This window comes from Cervus elaphus, chromosome 11 (assembly GCF_910594005.1).
Source record: "Cervus elaphus chromosome 11, mCerEla1.1, whole genome shotgun sequence".
Classification (NCBI taxonomy): domain Eukaryota; kingdom Metazoa; phylum Chordata; class Mammalia; order Artiodactyla; family Cervidae; genus Cervus; species Cervus elaphus.
Genome location: NC_057825.1, coordinates 54,168,885 through 54,193,546, shown reverse-complemented (window position 1 = coordinate 54,193,546; position 24,662 = coordinate 54,168,885). Strand labels below are relative to the sequence as shown.

Here is a 24,662-nt window from a genome sequence, read left to right as displayed (position 1 = left end):
GCTCAATCTACCACATTTAACCATCTTAATGAGAGCTAATAGAAAGAAAAAGTGAAAGTAGCTCAATCATGTCTGACTCTTTGTGACCTCATGGACATAGTCCATGGAATGTTCCAGGACAGAATACTCGAGTGGGTAGCTGTTCCCTTCTCCAGGGGATCTTCCCAACCCAGGGATTGAACCCAGGTCTCCCTCAGAGACCTCTCTCTCTTCTCCCAGAGTCTTTACCAGCTGAGGCACTTGAGAGCTTATAGAGTACACTTTAATTTTCCTTGCTGTCTTTGCTACACGGAAGGATATAAATTGCAGTGTGTGAGAGAGTCTTTGGAGAAAATGTGTATGGTCATTTGTACCTGTACTAAGTGTTCCTTGACCACTATTCTTAAAAAAAAATTGTATTTGTCTTTTGTAAGTATTGCTTTCATTAATTAATTAAATCAACATTATTGTGCATATTCTAAGTGCTTGACACTGGGTATAAGGAATGAGCCAGATAACGTCCTGCTCTCTTGAAGTTTTCTGTTTTCTTCTTTGGGCTTTCACATATTATGTTACTAAATCAGGTCCAGATGCTCACTGCTCAAAAATCAATACTTGCAAATGTTGGTAGAAAGGAAAGTTTCTTTTAATCAGAATGCTGGCAACCTGGGGAGACAGTAGACTCAGAGTCTTCCCAAAATCATCTCCGAAGATTGTGTTTAACGATAAAAGATTTTAAAGGGAAAAAGGGAAGTAATCTCAGTTAATCGTGGAGATAGGAGGTCAGAGTCCTCACCATCCCCCATGGTGTGCAGCCTTGTCGACTTCTTGTGGTTTTTCTTTAGGTGCTTTCTTGGTCACATAGTTTGTTTGCAAGATGGGAAGCTAGGGAAGAGATCTGGTCATCTGCTAATTACTTAGTCTTCATTTCTACTTCTTTGATCTATGGGAAAGAACTAACAGATTAGGCAAGATATTGTGTGATCAAAAGATTTGAAAGTTGTGCTGGGGCTGGAAATGAGTGGAGCATTGGGGTGCTAAAGTTTGCAACAAGACAAGAGACCTCCTGTAGAGAGCTCTTTACTTCCAAATGCTGCTTACAATTTTTGTCAGCATTCTTGCCTGTTTCTTGTAACTTGTCCTTGCTAATGTAAGCTTGGCAAATAGGGCAATCAAGTAGTAGGCGATCAAGTAGTAGGCTAGTATATGAAGGAAGAATAAATTGATTCTGAGCATGGCCTACAAGGTTAAGGTATACAAAGTGTAAATTTTGTAATGTCAACTTGTGGGTCCTTTCTCTTCTGTTCTTTTCCCTTCTTCCCTTCCTTATTCCTCACCTCCTTTCTCCCTAGTTTGGATTCATCGTTACATTTTTAATAGTTAAAATAGGCAGAAAAAGGGTATCTGTGTATAAATATTGTTTAGGATCAAAGCATTTTAAAGCTGGAAGATACCTTTGAAGGCACACCATAAAATCTTTTCATTTCATAGTTACAGTAGTTCATGCCTGGGGAAGTAAAAAGAATTGTTCAAGGTCATACAGTTAGTGATTGCCTGAAGCCAAGGCTGGAACTAGATCCCTGCAGACTCTGTGCCAAGAAACGTTCAGATTTATAATCTTAAGAAGAGCTCGTGGAAAGTTAGCTGCCAGTTCAGGTAATGGGAAATGACACCAGAGATGAGGCACCCTCTTCTGAAGGAAGTGGGTCTCATTAGAATACCAGGGCATCTTCAGCCTGAGTCAACCCAAGGCTGGAGCAGGAAAAGCTTTAATATCTGTACCCCTCTTATGTGTAATGTAATTACATTTTCACTTCAGCTTAACTGGAGAAAGAGCCTGAATTTACACTGCACACAATTTTTACATGTTTTCTGCTGATCACTGCTTAACAAGGTATTTCACAGGAGAGGTTTGTTAGCTTTAATAGCCCTTAAATTACTTACGGCAATTACCTGCATCACTTTCAACTCCATGGAGGTTATTAAAATATTCTCATGGCAACTGTAAAGAAATATGAAAATAGGTAAAGATGAAATTATGCCCTTTCTCTGAAGACATTTGCTTGGAATGTATTTGCATTGCTTTTATACAGGGGGATGCATTTAGTTGAAGACAAATATTCTAACCACTGAGCTTTAATCAACCTAAAAGCAGGCATATGTCTCTTGAAGAATTTTTTTCTCATCCTTTCAGGTTTATTCCAGTGCTACCCTCTCACGGTAACTGGAAAATATTTTGGTTGAGATTTAGTGAGCATTTGCTGAACCTCTAACATATGTCAGGCAATGTCATATATGCTATTTTATTTGAATTTGAAGAAACTCCTGAGAGTTATGTAATATTATGTCGATCTCAGAGATAAGGAAACTTAGATCCATAGAAGCAAAGGAAAATTCACAAAACCACATAGCCAGTAAGTGGAACAGATGGGATTAAAATCCACTCTTAATTCCTGCAAGAATTGTACTGTATCACAAATGTTGTTGATCAGTCACTATGTTGTGTCTGATTCTTTGCGACACCATGGACTGTAGCTTGCTAGACTCTTCTCCCCAAGGGATTTCCCAGGCAAGAATACTGGAGTGGGTTGCCATTTCCTTCTCCAGGAGATGTTCCTGACCTAGAGATTGAACCCATGTCTCCTGCACTGGCAGGTAGATTCTTTACCACTGAGCCACCAGGGAAGCCCTTAGATCAGTTTTATGGAGGTATAATTTATATATAACAAAACATACCCATTTCAAGTCTACATATCATAACTACCACCTATTAGATAGCTTTACCTATAAGTAGAGCACTTATTCTTTTTTCAATTTATTTGTCTTATTTTTGACTGCACTGGTTCTTCGTTGCTACGTGTGGGTCTTCTCTAGTGTGGCGAGCGGGGGCTACTTTCTAGCTGTGGTGTGCGGGCTTCTCATTGTGGTGGTTTCTCTGGTTACAAAGCCCAGGCTCTGGGGTGTGTGGGCTCAGTAGTTGTGTCTGGCTTCAGATTTAGCTGCTCTTCCTGCATGTGAAATCCTCCCACACTGGGGATTAAACCCATGCCCCCTGCATTGGCAGGTGGATTCTTAACCACTGGACCAGCAGGGATATTCAGGAGAGCTGCTTTTGTGGGGTTGTTTGCAGGATTCGGCGGGGGGGGAGGTTATTGGCCCTATCCAATCCCTGAAATTTCTTGTTTTCCTATAGGCTAAAGTACTTTCTGGGATTCTTCTATGGAAATCAAAATTCAAATCTGGGTAAAGTCTCTAACCCCTAATGCCCAGTTACTCGAGGGCTAGCAGCATTTGTATCCCCTGGAACACATCAGCAAAGTAGAATCTCAGGCTCCATCCCAGACTTACTGAGTCGGAACCCACATTTTATAACAAGATCCTTGGCCGATGTATATGCACTGCTCTAAAAAACGATTTTGAGAAGCACTGCTCTAATATGAGGGAGTTTGCAAAAGAGACTTCTTTACTGTTTGAAAGTAAAAGAAAGTGTTAATCACTCAGTCGTGTCTGACACCTTGAGACCCCTTGGACTGTAGCCCTCCAGGCTCCTCTGTCCATGGGATTTCCCAGGCAAGAATACTGGAGTGGGTTGCCATTTATTTCTCCAGGGAATCTACCTGACTCAGGGATTGAACCCAGGTCTCCTGCATTGCAGGCAGATTCTTTACTGTCTGAGCCACCAGGGAAAGTATTGATCATTTGGAGAAGTGGGTAAGAGGAAGAGAATGAAGAGAACGGACTCAGCAGAGGTAGGGAATCCTCCTGCATAGGAGGACTTTGCACATGGATCCCATCTCCATTTCCACCTTGTCTAGGACTTATTTCAGATAACTAACACAGGAGGTGTTTGCACACGAGGATTTTTTTTTTCAATGCCATTGTGACTTTTCTTAGAAATGGTCCACAGCATTTTCATGTGAAATGGATGGGTGTGTTTCTTTTCTCTGCAGTAAAGAAAACCTTCCCAAACCATGCCTTCATCACTTTTATTTTTCATCCTTTTCTTTCTCTGAGCTCCCATCTCTATTTTTTGAGATATTTCTGAGCATCCTAATCCAAGAATCTCATAGTAGCTTTTAACTCAAAATAGCTAACTCCAAACACATCCCCTTCTCCTTCCCTTCTTCAGCAGAGCTGTTTTTACCAGTGAGTGGTCAATGGTGACAGTGATTTATTAATCCAGTCAATCATCCACAAGGTGTTATTATATAGCTTCTATGAGTCGGTCACTGTTACTGGTCCTGTTTTTAAGGTCCAGCATGCTAAGAGGGCAGATGAATGTGTCAACACAAAATTAGACTGCAGTGTGTGAGCTGTTATATTAAGCTGTACTGTCAGTTCAGCATTTACCAGCCACAGGTGGCTACTGAGCACTTGAGATGTGGCCAGTCTGGATTGATTTGTGTCCTAAGAGTAGAAGATACTCTGTGTTGCAAAAGGAAAAAATAGAAGGAAAATATCTCATTAATATTTTAAAAATGTTGATTCCACATTGAATTGATACTATTCCCTGGTGGCTAAGAATCCACCTGCAGTCCTGGGGACCTGGGTTCAATCCCTGGGTTGGGAAGATCCCCTAGAGAAGAGAATGGCTACCCACTCCAGTATTCTTGCCTGGAGAATTCCATGGACAGAGGAGCCTGGTGGGCTACAGTCAGTCCATGGGGTCACAAACAGTCAGACATGACTGAGCGACTCTCCCTAGATACATATATTTAGATATATGGGTAAGAGATGTGGCTCAGCTGGTAAAGAACCTACCTGCTAATGCAGGAGATGCAGAGGTGTGGGTTTGATCCCTGGGTCAGGAACAATCCACTGAAGAAGGAAATGACAACCCACTCCAGTATTCTTGCCTGGAAAATCCCATGGACAGAGGAGCCTGGTGGGCTACAATTCATGGGGTCATAAAGAGTTGGACACGACTGAGTTTGGATGCACACACACACACACACACACACACACACATTTAGATTTATGTGTTTAGTTGCTAAGTCGTGTCTGACTCTGTGACCCCATGGACTGTAGCCCACCAGGCTCCTCTGTCCATGGGATTTCCCAGGCAAGAATACTGGAGCAGGCTGCCATTTCCTCCTCCAAGCCCTACAGCACCAGGTATTCCCAGATGGTCTCCCATCCAAGTATTAACCAGGCCTGACCCTTTTTAGCTTCTGAGATCAGATACCATCTGGCATGTTCAGGGTGGTATGGCCATAGTTACATATATATATCAGGTTGAATAAAATGTACTATTAAAATTAGGTTCACTTGATTCCTTTTAGTTTTTTTTTTTAATGCAGTGATTAAAAAATGTAACATTACATGTGTGTCTAGTATTGTATTTCTGTTGGGCAGCGCTCCATTCCAGGTTCTGAGCTCAGGGGAACTACAGAGTAAGGGCTCAGGAAAGTGCAGGGAAAGGCAGTAGGCATTTTCCAGGTAAAGAGGAGAAAAGGCTGTGGTGTAGAGACATAGGAAAACAGGCAAACTGAAATTAAAGGAAATTAGCAGAACCGCTGTTTTTCTGTTACCAGCAATCATATCACAGCAGAAGCCTGGAAGCTTCGTGACATGACCAGTCAGAGGACAAGAGTCATCTCTTCCTAGAGTTGTGTGTTATCTTATGGAGCCCTGGGTCCTGCTCACTTGGCTGTTTTACCACAGGGCTTCCTGGAGAGGCACCCTTGCTTTCCTACTCTTTCTTGTAATAGAGCCCTTGCTTCTACTTGTAGGCTGCAGTGTGAGAGAGTGAAATAAAATTCATTTCCAGCTCCAGATGAAGGGCTAAGGATAGTCCAAGATTTGTGTGTGGTGTTCTGTTGTCTCTGCTAAACAATGAACTAAAATCAATTATAATCAAAGGGACACAGGCCAAAGTTGCATTTCCTGAGATTTTGGGGAGGGAGTGTGGTCACAGGACTGGAAAAGGTCAGTTTTCATTCCAATCCCAAAGAAAGGCAATGCCAAAGAATGCTCAAACTACCACACAATTGCACTCATCTCACATGCTGGTAAAGTAATGCTCAAAATTCTTCAAGCCAGGCTTCAGCAATACGTGAACCGTGAACTTCCACATATTCAAGCTGGTGTTAGAAAAGACAGAGGAACCAGAGATCAAATTGCCAACATCGTCTGGATCATTGAAAAAGCAAGAGAGTTCCAGAAAAACACCTACTTCTGTTTTATTAGCTAAGCCAAAGCCTTTGGCTGTGTGGATCACAATAAACTGTGGAAAATTCTGAAAGAGATGGGAATACTAGACCACCTGACCTGCCTCTTGAGAAACCTGTATGCAGGTGAGGAAGCAACAGTTAGAACTGGACATGGAACAACAGACTGGTTCCAAATAGGAAAAGGAGTACGTCAAGGCTGTATATTGTCACCCTGCTTATTTAACTTATATGCAGAGTACATCATGAGAAACGCTGGGCTGGAAGAAGCACAGGCTGGGATCAAGATTGCCAGGAGAACTATCAATAACCTCAGATATGCAGATGACACCACCATAATGGCAGAAATTGAAGAGGAATTAAAGAGCCTCTTGATGAAAGTGAAAGAGGAGAGTGAAAAAGTTGGCTTAAAGCTCAACATTCAGAAAACTAAGATCATGGCATCTGGTCCCATCACTTCATGGGAAATAGATGGGGAGACAGTGGAAACAGTGGCTGAGTTTATTTTTCTGGGCTCCAAAATCACTGCAGATGGGGATTGCAGCCATGAAATTAAAAGATGCTGATTCCTTGGAAGGAAAGTTATGACCAACCTAGACAGCATATTAAAAAGCAGAGACATTACTTTGCCAACAAAGGTCCGACTAGTCAAGACTATGGTTTTTCCAGTGGTCATGTATGGATGTGAGTGTTGGACTATGAAGAAAGCTGAGCACCGAAAAATTGATGCTTTTGAACTGTGGTGTTGGAGAAGACTCCCGAGAGTCCCTTGGACTGCAAGGAGATCCAGGCAGTCCATCCTGAAGGAGATCAGTCCTGGGTGTTCAGTGGAAGGACTGATGCTGAAGCTGAAGCTCCAATACTTTGGCCACCTCATGTGAAGAGTTAACTCATTGGAAAAGACCCTGATGCTGGGAGGGATTGGGGGCAGGAGAAGAAGGGGACAACAGAGGATGAGTGGCTGGATGGCATCACCAACTCGATGGACATGAGTTTGAATAAACTCTGGGAGTTGGTGGTGGACAGGGAGGCCTGGCGTGCTGCCATTCATGGGGTTGCAAAGAGTTGGACATGACTGAGCGACTGAACTGACTGAACTGGAAGAAGCTGGGATTTTGGTCCATCTTTTTTCCCCCTTAGATAGAAGCTGGTCCTTGAGATCCCAGGTTTATGGTGTGGGTGAGAGTTTTGAGGTGTGGAGCATTTATATTCCCTGGAGAAGGAAATGGCAACCCACTCCAGTATTCTTGCCTAGGTAGTTTGAGGTACATTTAAATTACCTGGAAAACTTCTACTCCAAATCCTAGCAATGAGGACTGTGGAATCCCTGATGGGAAGGAAGCCAATCTCTCAGTGAAGCAGCGGCTGCCCTGTTTGTTGCCTGTGGGTCTCTCGCCTGTTTTGGGAAAACATAGTGTTCAGATGGGAGGTCCTAGAACTACAAAAGATGAAAAGATAAGCCAGGAGCTAGACATCTAGGTAATATTCCAATTGAGGTACTCTGGGTTTATTTTTCAGCTTTGGAGAGAGAACCTTTAGGTAAGAGGGATTCCCAGGTGGCGCAGTGGTAAAGAATCATCGGCTGGCCAATGCAAGAGATGCAGGAGATGCAGGTTTGATCCTTAAGTCGGGATGATCCCCTGGAGGAGGAAATGGCAACCCACTCCAGTATTCTTGCCTGGGAAATCCCTTAGAAAGAGGAGCCTGGTGGGCTACAGTCCATGGGGTCACAAAGAGTCGGTCACTACTGAGCATGCACGCATAGCTGCACAGTGTTTAGGTGATAATAAGTTGAAATTTTACCTGAAGACTCAGTGCTGTCTCTGGACAGATATGAAGTTTATTCAGTAAACGTCTCCCAAATTATTTCTCTATGCCAGGCATGGAGGCATAAGAGGAAAGGAAGGAAAATGCTCTAACCTTGTGAGATGGATATTTTTGTCCCTGTTTTATGAATGAGAAGCCTGAGGTTCAATGCCTGGCTCCACATGGACTGAAACCCAAGTCACTAACCTGGGGTCCATGGTTTTATCCCCTCCAAGGCCATGGAGCCTCTCTGACCTTCTCTGCTTGTTCTCTCCATTTCCACTCTGTTGAGGCCCCACGGTAAGTACACCCCAGGTCCAAAAGGACAGGGATCCAGGGAAGCAACTAAGACAGGCTCTAAGCTCCCTTTCCTCACAGTATGTGTTTTGAGGGGTGAGGGAATGGGGTCAAATTTTGGATAAGTGGGCTTAGTCAAACCTGCCAAGTGTCCCCTCACTCAGGACTCAGCTGCTTTTTTAAGTGAAGTGAGTGGAGACAGCTGACAACAGAATTCTCTCACTTTTCTTTCTTCTGTGACTTGATATCTCTGAGACTTTTATAAATATATTTAGGATACACAGTAAACTTTCCCCTGATTTATCATCTTACACCCCATAATCTCTACCCCCAGGCCAATCAGAGCACCTGGAAATCACACAGTTCTGCTGAGCTCTGGCTTCCAGGTGTCTGAGTCCAAGCCTGAGAACTCAGATCTGAATGTTCAGGAACCAAACTGCCAAAATATCAGACATATAAGTGGAATAAGTTTATCCCTTTTGGGCTGATAAATATTTATCAGGTATGTAAGATATTTTTGTTGAAACCAGTCTGGTAAGCCTCTCTCTCCTCTCTATTCCTTCAGACATGCCAGTGTTTAATGTCTGTCTAAAGACCTGTTCTGAACTAAATGCCTGTTGTTTAAGCCACTGCCTCTCCTGCTTTGTTCTAGAGGCCTGGGATGATTGAGGTAAGACTCCAGTGGCTTGTCAAATGAAGGATTCAGTCAGACACTGTGTCAGAGAGAAGCAGCAGCTGAGCTGAACTTGAGAAATCTTCCAGCCTTTTGCTTGACAGATGTGAAAACTGATGCCACGAGAGGGGATTTGGCAGAGTGCCATCCATGGGGTAGATGAAGCCAGGCTGGGAACCAGGATCCTGGATGGCTTGTCCAGTTCTCTCTCAGGGAAGAGAAACAAGGGGCTGCCTTCCAAGAGGTGACATCAGGTAGGAAGCAAAAAACATGAAAATCCCATGGTTCCTTTCACCAGAGAGACCTCAGGGCTTTCTCAGAGCTGGGATACTGAGATGTTTAGAAGCGCTCACATAGCCCTGGGTGTTGACTTAGTATTCAGCTCACGCTCCACTGTGGACAGGTTTTGTTACCTCTGAGGAGGCTCTGAGTTTCTCTGCACCTCCCTCTCCCTGTCAGTGGAGGAGGGCCTGTTGGACTTGCTGGATTAATCAGGGAAGGTGTGGAGAGATGTCAAGACACCCTCCAGAGAATCCAGATCAATACCATGCATGAAAACAAAGCCGGCTTTGAAGCCCTGAGTTCACAAAAGAAAGTTTCTTTGCTGCTAAGACAAATTAAAACAATACAAAGGTGGTTAAAACTAGTTCAGGAGGTTTTTCTTTTGTTCCCTCAGAAAGTTTTAGCATTGAGGAGGGATTCTCCCATACTGCATCTGGGCATATTTGTATCTGTATAAGGAGGAAAAAATGTGAAGTCAATGAGTGTGCTTTCTGTTGGTTAATTGTTAATCTACAAACTTCCTCTCACCCTCTGCCCTGGCACCCAGGACTCATGCTTCTGATTGCCTACTGCTGCCGAAATGAGTGCACTCTTCTTGACCATGGGCTCTTATTCTGGAACTTTCCTCCTTTCACCCAAAATTATATGTGTCATGTCCACCTATCCTCACGCCTACTCCTTTGAAGCCTTGGTCACAAGGCTGGGAAGGGTGGTGCTAGGGGTAAAGAACCTGCTTGCCAGTGCAGAAGATGTGGCTTCAATCCCTGGGTCAGGAAGATCCACTGGAGGAGGAAATGGCAGCCCACTCCAGTATTCTTGCCTGGATAATCCCATGGACAGAGAAGCTCGGTGTCCATGGGGTGGGGGTTGCAAGAGTTGGACATGACTTAGTGACTAAACCACCACCACCAAGTCTTAAAGAAGCCCGTCAAGAATTTGACTAGTGGCAGCCTCTGGAGAAGAATCAATGCTTTGCCTTTTACTCCCTTCAAGGCCTGCATGAGTGCTGGACCCAACTGTCTAGGGAGCAGATGCTGAGTGGGACCTGTCAATTGCCCAGCATCGGTACCTAGAGGCCCAAAAATGAGGATGAAGGGGTACCAAATAACCCACACTCTAAAGAGAGATGCCCAAAGTGCACCCCACTCCTAGCCTCGCCTTCCTGAGACGTGGCAGCTGTCTGGGTGACATTCCTCACTCCCCACTCTGCGGGAAGTTTATTGCTCTGGGAAGAGAGGACACAGGGAGGGAGAGCTGTCAGTGCTGGGAGCCTCAGGGCATGAGTGTCCTTAGGAGAGATGCTTCCTTGCCCTCCCTGTTGGGGAAGGAGAAAGTTCATCTCTCCTCTCTCCAGTGGAGGTGGAGTGGGGAGTTGGGTGAAGGCAAGTCTCCAAGTATATCACCTGTGAAGACTTTGGGGGACCTGCAAGAAGAGACAGACAGCTTTTCATTTTCTAGAAGGATGCTCCTTACTGATCTGTCCTGGCCATGTTTTGGGGGGTTGAGCGTGGTTATGGAAACAGCCTGCATTCATGTTTCTCTTAGGGCAAAGATGTGAGTTTCCTGTGGAAACTAAACAGAAGTAATCCACAAGACCCCCAGCCAAAGCTGCCAGAGATCCTGGCAGAAACTATCCTTGGGTCCACTTCTGGTGTTGGTCCCTTGGGGTGGGGGTGGAGGTAGATGGTGGGGAGCTGTTGGAGCCCACCCTCCCACAGGGCACTATGCCCAGGGTGTCTTGACAGCACTCTCCAAAGAGCCCTGGTGTGTCCCTAAGGGAGAGCCAGCACTTGACTTCCTGCCAAGGGGTCAGTTTGTGTTTTCTAAGAAAGCTGCTAATGGAGAGAGGGCTCTGAGAATGGCAGTCGAGTAGAGGGACATTGCACTCTGACCTTTACCTCCTCCCGTGCGCTGCAGAATGAGGGGGAAGGAGGCACCCCAAGCTAGACCAGGTCTTCTTCTGCTTCCTCTGCTCCAGGAGTCAGGGGCCCTGTACTTAGTGAAAAGATGGGATAGGAGAATATGAGAGGAGTTTAAAACTGGCCCAGGTAAGTTTTAATAACCAGAAGTGTCCTCAAAGTTATGAGTTATGTTCAAACTCTCATTAAGAGCTCTGCTTTCCAGCAGGGAAGGATAAAGTAGTTAAGAAATAAAGCAATTTGCATTTTCTCCCCCATTGAGAATTCTAAAAACTAAGATCATGGCATCCAGTCCCATCACTTCATGGCAAATAGACGAGGAAACGGTGTGAACAGTGACAGATTTTATTTTCTTGGGCTCCAAAATCACTGCCATGAAATTAAAAGACACTTGCTCTTTGTAAGGAAAGCTATGGCAAACCTAGGCAATGTATTAAAAAGCAGAGACAGTATTTTGTCGACAAAGTTCCATCTAGTCAAAGCTTTGGTTTTTCCAGTAGTCGTGTGGATGTGAGAGTTGGACCATGAAGAAAGCTCAGCGCTGAAGAAACTTTGTGGTGTTAGAGAAGACTCCTGAGAGTCCCTTGGACTGCAAGGAGATCAAACCAGTCAATCCTAAAGGAAATCAACCCTGAATATTCATTGAAAGGACTGATGCTGAATCTTAACATTAGTGAAAGTCACTCAGTCATGTCCAACTCTTTGTGACCCTATGGACTATACAGACCATGGAGTTCTCCAGGCCAGAATACTGGAGTGGGTAGCCTTTCCCTTCTCCAGGGGATCGTCTCAACCCAGCGATTGAACCCAGGTCTCCCACATTACAGGCCGATTCTTTACCAGCTGAGCCACAACGGAAGCCAAAGAATACCGGAGTGGGTGACCTATCCCTTCTCCAGTGGATCTTCCCAACCCAGGAATTGAACCGGGTCTCCTGCATTGCAGGTGGATTCTTTACTAGCTGAGCTATCAGGGAAGCTAAAGCTCTAATACTTTGGTCACTTGATGCAAAGAGCTGACTCATTGGAAAAGACCCTGGTGTTGGGAAAGATTGAGGGCAGGAGGAGAAGGGGGTGGCAGGGAATGAGATGGTTGGATGGAATCACTGACTCAACGGACATAAGTTTGAGCAAATTCTGGGGGATTGCGGAAGACATGGAAGCCTGGCACGCTGCAGTCCATGGGCTTGCAAAGGGTCGGAGATGACTTGGTGACTGAACAACCACAATTCCTGTTGACACCTTAGTGAACTGCTTGCAATGGGAATGAAAAACAAGATGGCAAGAGCGTCTTGGGGACTCATTTCACTGCCGACATCCCTGTGTCCTGTGTCTTTTCCTACTTAAGCACTGGACTTATCCCAGAGACTTAGTATGATGAGCATTCCACCAGAAATGGGTTCCAGCATGGGACCTCCTTGGTCCCCATAATAACCTTGTTCCTGACATGGCTTTGGCAGCAGCAAGAGCAATCTGAAGAGATAAACTCTGAGGTTCCAGGAATCCTCAGAAATGACCACAGCAGAGGTGCTGCTCTGAAGGCTGATGACCAGGGCAGGTGTGAGGTCAGTGGAAGCCTCCAGATTCCTGCCTGGGGAGCAGCAGGTGGCTCTCCGAGTCTCCTGGTCCTCATCTTAGCACCTGTGTTGTTTTGCAGTCTTCCGAAAACATGGCCCTTTCGATTGATCTGGCCGAGAAGACTCCTTCAGGGTCCTCCTAACCCCCTGCAGCCTGAGTGGGCACCACCTCTGGCTCCTTTGCAAAGAAAAACCTGTTTCGGGATTGCAGCCCCAGGCACCTGCTGAACAGATTAACCTGCAAGTTGTTAGGCGAGTTCAGGCCACAAGGTGGCAGCAGAGGACTAGCCTGGTCAGAGGCACTTGCTGGCTGAGTTGGGAGGCCTGGTGGGGGCAGGTGCTTTCCTTCACACCAGGCGGGTTGGAAAGGGAGGGGAGTGAGCCAGCATTTTAGAGGGTTGGGGGATCAGTACTAACAGATGCAGAAAGATTACAGAAGGGTTTTAAGGTGAAACTTTAAAGTAAAGTTGCTCAGTCGTGTCCGACTCTTTGCAACCCCACGGACTGTAGCCTACCAGGCTCCTCTGTCCATGGGATTTTCCTGGCAAGAGTACTGGAGTAGGTTGCCCTTTCTTCCTCCAGGCGATCTGCCCGACCCAGGGATCGAACCCGGGTCTCCAGCATTGCAGACAGACGCCTTACCGTTGGAGCTACCAGGGAAGCCCAAAATCACGTATTGAGTATTTACTGTGAGCTGAGTAATCTGCTTAACACAACATCAACTATATGTTCCATTTCTTGGAATAACCTTATTATCCCTTTTTGATGTATGAGGAAACAGAGGCTCAGATGAATCAAATTACTCACCCAGGTTTATATAGTTATAGGTGATGGAACCAGGAATGAAAATCAGGTCTGTCTGCCTTGTAAGCCTGAGTTCTGAACCTGTGTTCCACAGAGCAAGTGTCAGTGTAGACCTGTGGTTCTCAAAGTGTGATCCTGGGACTCTGGTGTTGGGATAACTTGATAGGAATGCAAATTCTCAGGCCCTGCCCAAGGTCTATTGAATCAGAGACTCTGGGGTGGGAGCTGAGCAACATGTGGTTTAAAAACCCTCAGAGGGAGTCTTTTTTCTTTTTCTTTTTTTAACAAAAGGAAAACAAACAGAAATGTATTATCATGTATACTTCCCCGGTGGCTCAGTGGTAAAGAACCCACATGTCAATGCAGGAGATGTGGGTTCTATCCCTGGTCCAGGAAGATCCCAGAGAAGGAAATGGCAACCAACACCAGTACTCTTGCTAGGGAAATTTCATGGACAAAAGAGTCCGGTGGGCTACAGTCCATGGGGTCGCAAAAGAGTCAAACACGACTTTGCAGCTAAACAAACACACACATATTTCATATGCACTTTGATGCTGGCTCAAGTTTGGAAAGCAGTACTATAGACAAGTGCTTCCCAGCTGGTGCTAGTGGTAAAGAACCCACCTGCCAATACAGGAGACTATAAGACGTGGTTTCAATCCCTGGGTTGGGAAGATCCCCTGGAGGAGGGCATGGCAACCCACTCCAGTATTCTTGCCTGGACGATCCCATGGACAGAGGAGCCAGGCTATAGTCCACAGGGTTGAAAAGAGTTGGACCGATTGAAGCGACTTAGCATGCATGCACGTAAGGTATAGACAATGGTCCAGGCTGCTTAAAATCTGGGCAGCAGCTTTGCCTCTGGACATCACCTCTCCCTCTGCAGTCACTGCTCTGACCCCAGCTGGAATAGTCAATCCTGACTTTAGGTCAGCTGATCCCAAAGGGAAAGAAGTTTTTTAGGGTTTGCCCTAATTCTGCCCCTGACTTGCCAGTATCTTTCTCTCCCCTTTAGGTGTGGGGGGAAAAGTCTTTATGGAACTTGGGACTTTTTTCTTCATGAGCATGGCAAGCAGGCTACCTCTATCAAAGGCAGCCAGGTGAGACCAGACTAGAATTTAGAATCTCCTTATAAATAAAGCCTCAGATTTAAGCATTAATGAAAGACTTGGGATCTTTATGGCGCCATTCATTTCTGATCTTGCCAATTCAGTAGTCAGAGAGCATCTTCCATCTTCACCCCTGCCACTAATTATGGAACTCTGCCCTGATGTGTGGGTAGTTCAGGTTCTTAACAGAATCGTTACTCATCTAAAAATATTATATAATATGTAAGACTGGAGGAAAAGACTCCAAATTATTCTTATTTGTATTTCTACCTAAACATTTCTGGGTGATTTTAACTTGTTTCTTGGTGCCTTTAATTTTTTTTTTTAACTTTGAAGTGTGTATAACTTTTTATTTAGTAAGAGAAGAAAATAATAAATGCTGTCTTATAAACAAGTCTTTTAAGCTGGGAGATGAACCCAGTGGAATGAAAGTTATGAGTCTGAAAATTTCTCATGGGGTTGATTTGACTACAACAGAACTGTTTGAAGTTTGCGTATAGCCATTTAAAGAAAAACAAAACTCATTAATTTTCACTTCAGTCATTTAAAACTTGTGATCATATCCATAGAAGATAGGCATCCTTCTTGCTGAGGCCACAAAAAGAATGTTAAAGAATGAGACCATGTTTAGGAGAACAGATTGTCTCCATGGAGCTTGAACTACCTTTACATTCTCATTTACAGGCCAGCTGTTGATATGCTTATTATACATTTTTCTTATATATCCACTTGTTAGATGATAGGTGGTTGCCCTCTGCCTTAACACCTATCTCTAGCCTTGAAATCAGATTGTGTGACGTATAACAGTTAAGCTCAAATTGTTTGTGAATGTTCATCCAGATAAAGATGCAGATCCTCTCTCCAGGCCGAGTTCCAGACATCTGATGGATTGGATGTCTGTTCTTTCAGGATTGAAGCAACAGGATGTATGGAAATGACCACCTCTCAGAATATGGGTTTCTGTTGTGTCCGACTTCCCTGTGCTTACTTGTGCTCGACTCTTTGTGATCCTTTAAGCGGTAGTCCACCAGGCTCCTCTGTCCACGGAATTTTCCAGGCAAGAATGCTGGAGTGGGTTGCCATTTCCTACTCCAGGGGATCTCCCAGGGATTGAAGCTGCATCTCTTGCATCTCCTTCTTTGGTAGGAAGATTGTTTACCACTGTGCCACTTGGGAAGCTTCTGGACATTTCAAAATGGTTTTAAAGGCCAAGCAGCCTTAACGAAGTGTAGATAACTTAGATTTCTTGTTATCAAAGGACACTCCCTCTGATGTCCAGAAACCAAGGCCTATCCCTCCTCATAGGCAGGCTGGTTTCCAGAATCCATCAGATCTTTGGTAAGCCTTTGAAGATAGAGGCCACAGCAGTGGCAGCTGCCGCACATGCCAGCAGACCCACATGAACTGAGCCTCTGAGCCCCCGTCCCAGTCCCCATTAAGAGGGAAAACGGCTCCTCAGTGTTTGAGAGGACCGAGGAGGAGCCCTGAGCCCTCTTTTATAGGACTGCAGGTAGACTGGACCCAGGACTGAAAGATGTGCATGGCTCAACACTATCTCCTTTGTATATTTGTCTATTTGTCTCCCCTATCAGAATATACAAGCTCGGGAGTTGGTGAAAGACAGAGAAGTCTGGCATGCTGCAGTCCATGGTGTTGCAAAGAGTTAGACACAGCTGAGCAAATGAACTGAACTGAACTGATCAGAATATATGCTACCTGAAAGTCACCTTGTCTCTCAACTTCATAGTGATATCCTTATCATCTTATTGTTGTTCAGTTGCTAAGTCATGTCTGACTCTTTTCGACTTCACGGAGCACAGCACACCAGGCTTCCCTGTCCCCAACTATCTCCCAGTGTTTGCTCAAACTCATGTCCATTGAGTCAGTTATGCTATGTAACCGTCTCATCCTCTGCCACCCACTTCTGCTCCTGCCCTCAATCAGGGCATCAGGGTCTTTTCTAATGTGTTGGCTCTTCCTATCTGGTGGCCAAAGTATTGGAGCTTCAACTTCAGCATCAGTCCTTGCAATGAATAGTCAGGGGTTGGTCTCCTTTAGGAATGACTGGTCCTCATCATCTAGAACATAGTAGATGCCCCATAAATATGCACTGAGTGAATATGTAAAGGTTAGTATAAGCTCTAGTTTTATAGCATTCATTGACACTTATGCTAAGTCAGGACATTTTTCTAATAATTCAAGCAATTTATTCCTTTTCTACAATAGCATATAAGAATGCTATAACCAAAGCACCAGTATGTAACATCCAAAATGATGCCAAGAGGTTTTCTTGATGCAAAAACTCCATTGATTTTTTACATCTGAGAACCTTAAGAGAGTGGTTCAAATTTGTTTATTTTGTTAGCATCAGAGTTCTTTCTTTAGTGGCAACCTGAGGCAGAGGACCAAGATATGAACAAGATAAAAGTGGGGATGTTCGGTTCAGGTGAGAGTCAAGGGGCCTGTGTAAAACGAACCACCTCCTTTCCTTCCTCTGAGGAACTCCAGAGCGGCTCCCTGCAACACCTGGGACACTGGTTCTCAAAATAATCTGGGCAGCTTACAAAACCCCAGACATAGACATCTAATCATACCTCAGAAACTGCCAATGCCTGGGGTCAAGGGGTGAGTTAGACTCCGGTTCCATCTGTTGCTTACCTCTCTCCTGTGAGCACACACAGGATTTGTTTGGTTTTGACTTTATTTCAGGAGTGTTGAGAGTGTAGGACTTGAAGTCAGAAAGAGCAAGGTTTCAGTCCTAGCTCTACCACTTCCTAGCTCTGTACCTTTGGATGAATTGCTTTAGCCCTCTGTGGATAAAATCCATGAGAGGATAGGGTCTATCAGAGCAGGAATGTCACCTATCTATTTTATTACTGTACCTGTTAGTGGTACACAGCGGATAGTCAATAAACATTAGTTTAATTCAAGAATATTTCTTTAATTATTCATTGCCACAAGGATGGACTGAATTTTGGTTTTTAAGATTCCCAACATGTTTAGGAAGTAAGAGATCAGAAAATGTTAAGTGCTGTTACCCTCTGGCCCTCCCCTGCCTAAGATTCTTAAATGCATAGGACCTACTTCCAACCTTATTGTGCCCATTCCCTTCAGCTTGGAGTTCGTGGGCTCCCTGCGCTCTTGACTTTGGGTGAAGGGGCAGAGCAAGGAAGGGGGAGGGCATAGAATCCAGGCATACTGCTCCAAGACTACTCACAAAGAGAGTGGAGCAGATACATAGAAGGGACCTGGGAAACTCATCTCTGGACCACAGATACAGGAGCTCATTCTTTCATTTGCTTCTTAAATTGTTCTTTTTTTTTTTTTTTTTTTTCATAATACCACCTCTCTATAGCTTTGCCTGATTCCTCCCTGGCAAGTGATCAGTTCCCTCACTTGTGTTTCATGGCATTCTATGCATTTCTCTGCTGAAGTTCTTATCACATTACATTACCAATTCTCTTGTCTATCACTTGAGCTTGTTGGGAGAAGTGATTCTGATTCACTTATCTTCATATTTTTAGTCCCTAACAGGGTACCTACCACCTAGTTAGATGTTAAATTGGTTTTTAAAGTTAAATCATTGAAAACAGTTTACAAGACCACTTACTGTAAATGCTGGAGAACTAACAGATGATTTGAGTGTATAAGACTTGATCACTTGTTTCCCTATTAGTTACTTTGTATGTGGGGTTAGTCTGTATACGTTGGGTTTGATTACAAGAGTAAAAAGCCTTTAGAAGTGATCATTAATATAGTGAATGCAGCAGCGCTGCTTGCAGTTTAAAATGAAATGAAAAATATTGTCTACAGGGGTGGAGTAATGAAGTGTATATTTCTGGAGCACTTTTCCAGTAACAGCTCACCCATGGTCCCTCAGCTGGTGAGGATCTGACCCATTCTGTGAAACCCTGCTCAGGTGTAGCACCTGGAGCATGGTAGAGACTCAACAGACAGTGCAAGAGACGTTGAGTGATCGCATAAATTGGTGAGTGAAAGGAGAAAGCCAGGAAAGAATGAGGGAAAAATGGAGGTAAGAGCAGAAAGACGGAAGGAAGGGCGGATACAATTCAGACTCATGAGGAGGTTGGTTCTTACTGCCAGCTCTCATTGGAGGCTCTTCCAAGTACAAATAAATGGCTTAATCCATTTTAAATCACTTTGTCTTTCAAGATTCTTAGGACCAGAGAGTTTGCTTCTTAGCCAGCTAAGATTGAGGAACTGTAACATGGAGTTTCTGCTCAGTGAGAACAATATGATGCTTTTTAAAAAATGTCTCAATAGAGCTATGAAAATGTCAGCATAGTCACAAATGCCTCCTCCCATTCACTCACAAGGGAGATACAGTTTATAAAGTCTGTATACTCTGTTTTCATTTTACCCTTTTCAGAAATTCCTTAGGGTAGACAGAATGAATATTGTTAACTTTGTAAACTAGTAAATAGAAGGGCATGAAAATCAAAATACTTATTACAAGATTCCATGGCTGTTAAATGGAGGTTGTTGGAAATAAAAATTAAAAACCTCTAAAGTCATTTCTGGAACTCTGTGCTAAAGTTTAAAATTAGAGCAAGATTTAGAAATCAATCATTACTATTCTTTCATAGACTCTGTAACTGATAACAAGTTGGTCAGGTACTCAAAGTCCATGGTTCCATAACATCTACTTCAGAAACTGGCTCTGCCCTCACTTGTTCAACAAGTTGATTACATTTGGAGAGTGTTGGAGTGAGGGAAATTGTCTACATCCTTGGAAGCAGCTTTAGCCAAGTGGGGAATAAACCATTTCTTCAGATGATGATTTGTAGAATCTCACTCTGTGCTCTGTGCTCTGCTTAGGCGCTGAGTTGTGTCCAACTCTTTGTGACACCATAGACTGTAGCCCGCCAGGCTTCTCTGTCCATGGGGATTCTCCAGGCAAGAATACTGGTGTGGGTTGCCATGTCCTCCTCCAGGGGCTCTTTCCAACCCAGGGATCGAACCCAGGTCTCCCCCATTGCAGGCAGATTCTTTACTGTCTGAACAACCAGGGAAGCTAGTGATGTTGCAAAGCATTGTATTAGTGGTATTGCCTGAGAATTAATGGTGAATTAGGAGCTGATGACCTATGGTATCGTTCAATCACCATGTCTGACTCTGCCCACATAACAACTTTTTATGACACCATGGGCTGCAGCACACCAGGCTTCCCTGTCCTTCACTATCTCCTGGAGTTTACTCAAGCTCGTATCCATTGAGTTGGTGAGGCCATCCAACCATCTCATCCTGTCATCCCCTTCTCCTCCTGCCCTCAATCTTTCTCAGCGTCAGAGTCTTTTCCAATGAGTCATCTCTTCACATCAGGTGGCTGAAATGTTGGAGCTTCAATTTCAGCATCAGTCCTTCCAATAAATAGTCAGGGTTGGTTTCCTTTAGGATTGACTGATTTGTCCAAGGGACTTTCAAGAGTCTTCTCTAGCACCACAGTTCATTGTATGGCCTTGGGCTATTAACTGTGATCTTCATTACTTTCATGGGAAGGTCTTGAGCGCTTGTCTTTCTGAATGCTATTAGGAAATAGTTTAAGAGAAATAAATGCTTTATTTTGCAGGGGGAGGTCAGGAGAATTTCAAAAAAACTAGATATTGTGTACCAACCTCTTCCTGGAAGAGCTCCTGGGGTATGAATGTATATGTACTTACAAGATCAGGTTCAAAGTTAGTCTCCAGTCCTTGGGAAACTTGGTGACAAAGAGGTGACCTCTTCAAACTTTGTCAAAAGAAGTACTTACAAAGGAACAATTGAGTTAGGTATTTCATTTTGTGTTTTGATGAAGAAAAATAAATCGGAACAAACTGATAGACTTCTGTGTTACGTTGGGAAGGTGCTAGAGTTGGGACCACAGCATCTAGGTTGGACTGAATTAAAGTCCTGGTCACCTGCCCCTTTGGTGCCTATTCTCTTTCTCTGGACATCCTCTATCCCAGCGAAGCAGGTGGGACTTGATGTCCCTCACCCAGGCTCTTAGAATGACCCTATAAGGGATATTGTTGATTTGGGGCTGTTGAGCTTTCATTCCTCCTCCGAAGAGCACCTTGGATTCCTTCTGGGGAATTATCCCTCTGTCTTGTGGAGCGAAAGTGTGGATACCAAGCCTCCCACCTCAGACCTCTCTGAGTAATCCTGGGGATTCTCTTTCAAGCCCTGGCACAGTCAGGCAGTAGCATACAACATTAACTCAGTCAACTGGAATTTCTCTTCCAAAGCCTGGAAATTGGCAAAATGGGAGGAATGGCTAGAATCCTTGTGTAGACAGCAGCCATGTGCAGTAAGAGGCAGAGAGTTGAGTAGGTCTTATCTTCACACTTTCTGCAGCTGTCCCTTTTCTGGGGGTTACAAGCCTCGTTCTCTCGTCCCCTCAACCCCATGAGATTCCCCAAATACTTTTTATGAATTTTCCTTCTGCTTCTGTTGGTCAGAGTTGCATTCTGTTGTTTGTAATGAAAAGTCCCCCTTCACTGGTCCCCTTGCCCTAGAAACCCTGCACATTTTTTACAAATTGCAAGTATGAGTATAACAAACCCAAATCTGAGATTCTGCAATGTTCCCCTGTAGCCTACAGAGAAAACTCGGGCTATTTGTAATGGCAGAGAAGTCTCCCTACCTTACCAGTACATGAATATGACCTCCTATTCAAGAATTTTCTCTCTTCCAAACCTTTATTCTCTTACATAATTTACCTAGCAGGCCCCTTATCTGTCTGAACTGAAGGCAAGAGTCACCTCCTTTATGCACTCTTTCTTGGTCTTCTCTTTCCTAGGAGGAGACAAAACATAGGATTGACTACTTTGTTTGCAAATCTGCTTTGATCCACTTATTTGTATCTCTATGACCTGGTTGTTGTTCAATCATTAAGTCGTGTCTGACTCTTTGCAACCCCATGGACTACAGCATGCTAGGCTTCCCTGTCCTTCACTATCACCAGGAGTTTGCTCAAATTCATGTCCATTGAGCCAGTGATGCCATCCAACCATCTCATCCTCTGTCGCCCCCTTTTCCTCATCCCTCAGTCTTTCCCAGCATCAGGATCTTTTCTGATGAGTCAGCTCTTTGCATCAGGTGGCCATTGTATTGAAGCTTCAGCTTCAGCATCTGTCCTTCCAATGAATATTTAAAGTTGATTTCCTCTAGGATTGACTAGTTTGATATCCTTGCTGGATGTTATGTCATTTTCATCTTTACATTCCTGGGACTTGGGCACAGAGTTAATTTTCATTTGTATTTGCAGACTGGATGGATGGATGACCAATCTCCTAATCCTTAAGACACACTCACATACATGGGTCTGGCACCTGTTTTTTTAAATGCCTGGCATAGAGCTTTCACCTGCCTTACAATCAGGGAACTGATCCTGATAGTCAGCCCAAAGGGAGTGGAAGAACAGGTCTGTAAAGATTGCTACTGCTCTACCTTCCGTCCTGTGCACATAGACCTTTGCACTGGAACTTTACTGCATCTCTTATCAAGAAGTGGGTTTAATTCTCCTCCCATTGAATCAGAACCTGTGATTTACTTTGACCAAGTGGTGTGTTTCAACTGATATTGTGAGACTTCTAAATCTAGGCCTCAAAGAACCTTATTGTTTCTGATTTTGCCCTTTTGGATTGCTTTTGCCAGACTGCCGGGGTCCAGCCCCAGCAGGATCCAGGGGAACCCTCAGGATGAACGGCGTCAGCGAATGAGACAGAGAGTGAGACAAAGCTCGGGGCTGAGTCTGGAGTTTATTTTTGCACAGCCCCTTTATACCCTTAACAACATCTTTTTGGGGGGAAGTGCATATTGCTTACACACAGGGCATCTCAAAACATTACAGCAACTTGACCTTCAACAGAAACAGGATGTCACCCACATACTTTTCGTTCATAAGAGTCTTATCATTTGGCCTTCAGGCCTGCTAACATTTTATGGCTTGCACCTGGTATGACTTAAGCAACTTCAGTAGCTGACCCTGTTTTTCTTATAATTAATCTATTTTCTTTCTAATAAGCGTCATCTCTATGGGAACTAGATAGGATCACATTTTTACAGAACAGAAATGCGAAGGACTGCAAAAACAGTAGATATGGCACAAAACAGGCTCTTAGTCTAAAAGTTAACTACCTGCAAGAAGTCACCAGTTAATCTCTATCTAAACTATTTTCTATTAGGCACATTTGTGGCTATAACATTTGTGAAACTTTTCTCACCCCGCGGAGGGAGCTATGCTTAATAGTTTCTTTTGTTAGCATACTGTGCTTAGGATGTTTAGAACAATCAAGAGCATTTTTTGCAATGAGAGCACACATTTATCAAACAAGCCAGAATGCCAGCAAAAGGGTTTGAATTGAAGCATTTCCTTCATCCCTGGCCCCTTCATAGGGTACCAGCATCCAGGACATTTATTAATTAGCGTTTTAAGTTGGTCTTTATTCAGTGAAAGAGGAGCAGGAGAGCTCTCGGCAGGCAACACAAGAATCCGCAGCAGGGCAAACAAGAACAACAGCAGAAAAGGGGGGAGGATACAGGGTGGGGTAGAGGCCGAGGCCAACCTGGAGGGTCCCTTATCCTAGACGGCCTTGCCTGTCAGGTTTTTTCCTCATGACCTTGTCATGGATGGGATCCTGGACGGCCTTGCCTGCCCGGTATCTTCTTCATGACCTCGTCACGGGCGGGACCCCCCATAATGGCTCCTGGCACCAGACCACCATGGAAAGCAGCTCTTCTCTGCCCACTGGATTGTGAGAACCCACACCCTGTAGCCAAAAGCCAACTCCACTTGCCAGACATGTGAACAAGGCCATCTTCTAGCATCCTTTCCTGGTTCAGCTGCAGATGATTGCAGCCTTGAGAGTGACCTTAGGAGAGACCAGCAGAAGTGCTGCCCAGGTGACCTCAGCCCACATGGTTTACCCTCAGCTTTGTGAGTGTATCCATGGTAGGTGCTTGAGCTGCTAAGGTGTCTAAGCTTTAGATGGTTTGTGACCCAGCAATCTAGAACTGATACAGAGATATTGGGAAACTTCTCAGTTAACAAAGAACATGGGTACCTGTTCCTCTAATCACTTTCTATTCTTTACTAATTATGACTCTTTGCCTCTGGGGTCCATTTATGGTGCTGGTGATCACAATTAATCCTAGACTCTTTGTTGCCTGCATTAGTTGACCCAGACTACCATAACAAAGTACCACAGACCAAGTGGCTTAAACAGCAGAATTTTATTTTCTCACAATTCTGGAGGTTTGAAGTCCAAGGTCAAGGTGTCAGCAGGGTTGCTTTCTTCTGAGACCTCTCTTTTTGTTGTAGATGGCCTACTTCTCCACGTGTCATCACATGGTCCTTTCTCTGTGTATGTAAGTGTCCTGGTCTCTTCTTAAAAGGACACATTTCAGATTGGATTAGGTCCCACCCACATAACCTCATTGTTGTTGTTCAGACTCCTTGCGACCCCATGCACTGCAGCATGCCGGGCTACCCTGTCTTTCACTATCTCTCGGACTTTGCTCAGATTCATGTCCATTGAGTCAGTGATGCTGTCTAACCATCTCATCCACTTCTCCTTTTGCCGTTAATTTACCTTAATTACCTCTTTCCAGACTCTGTCTTCAAATATGGTCATACTCTGAAGTACTAAGAGAATTTCAACATATGAATTTTGTGAGGGGCTCAGTTCAGTTTATAACATGGCCCTAAAGCCTAAGCCATATCTTATTTTACTGTCCACTTCTTGCCTTGTGGCCGTTACAGAAGTGATTGTATCATGCTTGGATTGACCTGCCATCACGGGCCCAGATACCTTTCTTAGCAGTGCCCTTCCAGGTCTGTAAAACCTGTAAAACAATTCAGTGAGTATAGGCGCACATGTTTTCTTCTCATCCAAGTACCATGTCTTTCCTGATTACCTTCTGGGGTTGCTTGAGTGTCTTCTGAAGGCATACTGCAAGAGGCCAGATGGGGTGGTCTGAGGCGGAAGGCCATCACAATCTGGTGCCCTCTCTGCTGAAGCTATGGTGTTCCTGCAGCAGGAAACA

At 44.3% G+C, this 24,662-nt stretch overlaps 1 long non-coding RNA gene and 1 pseudogene across 4 annotated transcripts in view; one reads left to right on the top strand and one right to left on the bottom strand.

Annotated features, from left to right (window-relative positions):
- LOC122703468 overlaps positions 1-24,662 on the top strand; it is a 186,826-nt gene that overhangs the window by 47,027 nt on the left and 115,137 nt on the right. The window contains exon 4 of one of the 4 annotated variants that reach the window (XR_006343496.1): positions 7,668-7,753. The exons of the other annotated variants lie outside the window; for them this stretch is intronic. This is a non-coding gene — a long non-coding RNA (uncharacterized LOC122703468). Of the gene's footprint in view, positions 1-7,667; positions 7,754-24,662 lie in introns of those variants that run through there. 4 annotated transcript variants of the gene reach the window in all.
- LOC122704186 lies at positions 5,080-5,198 on the bottom strand (annotated as a pseudogene).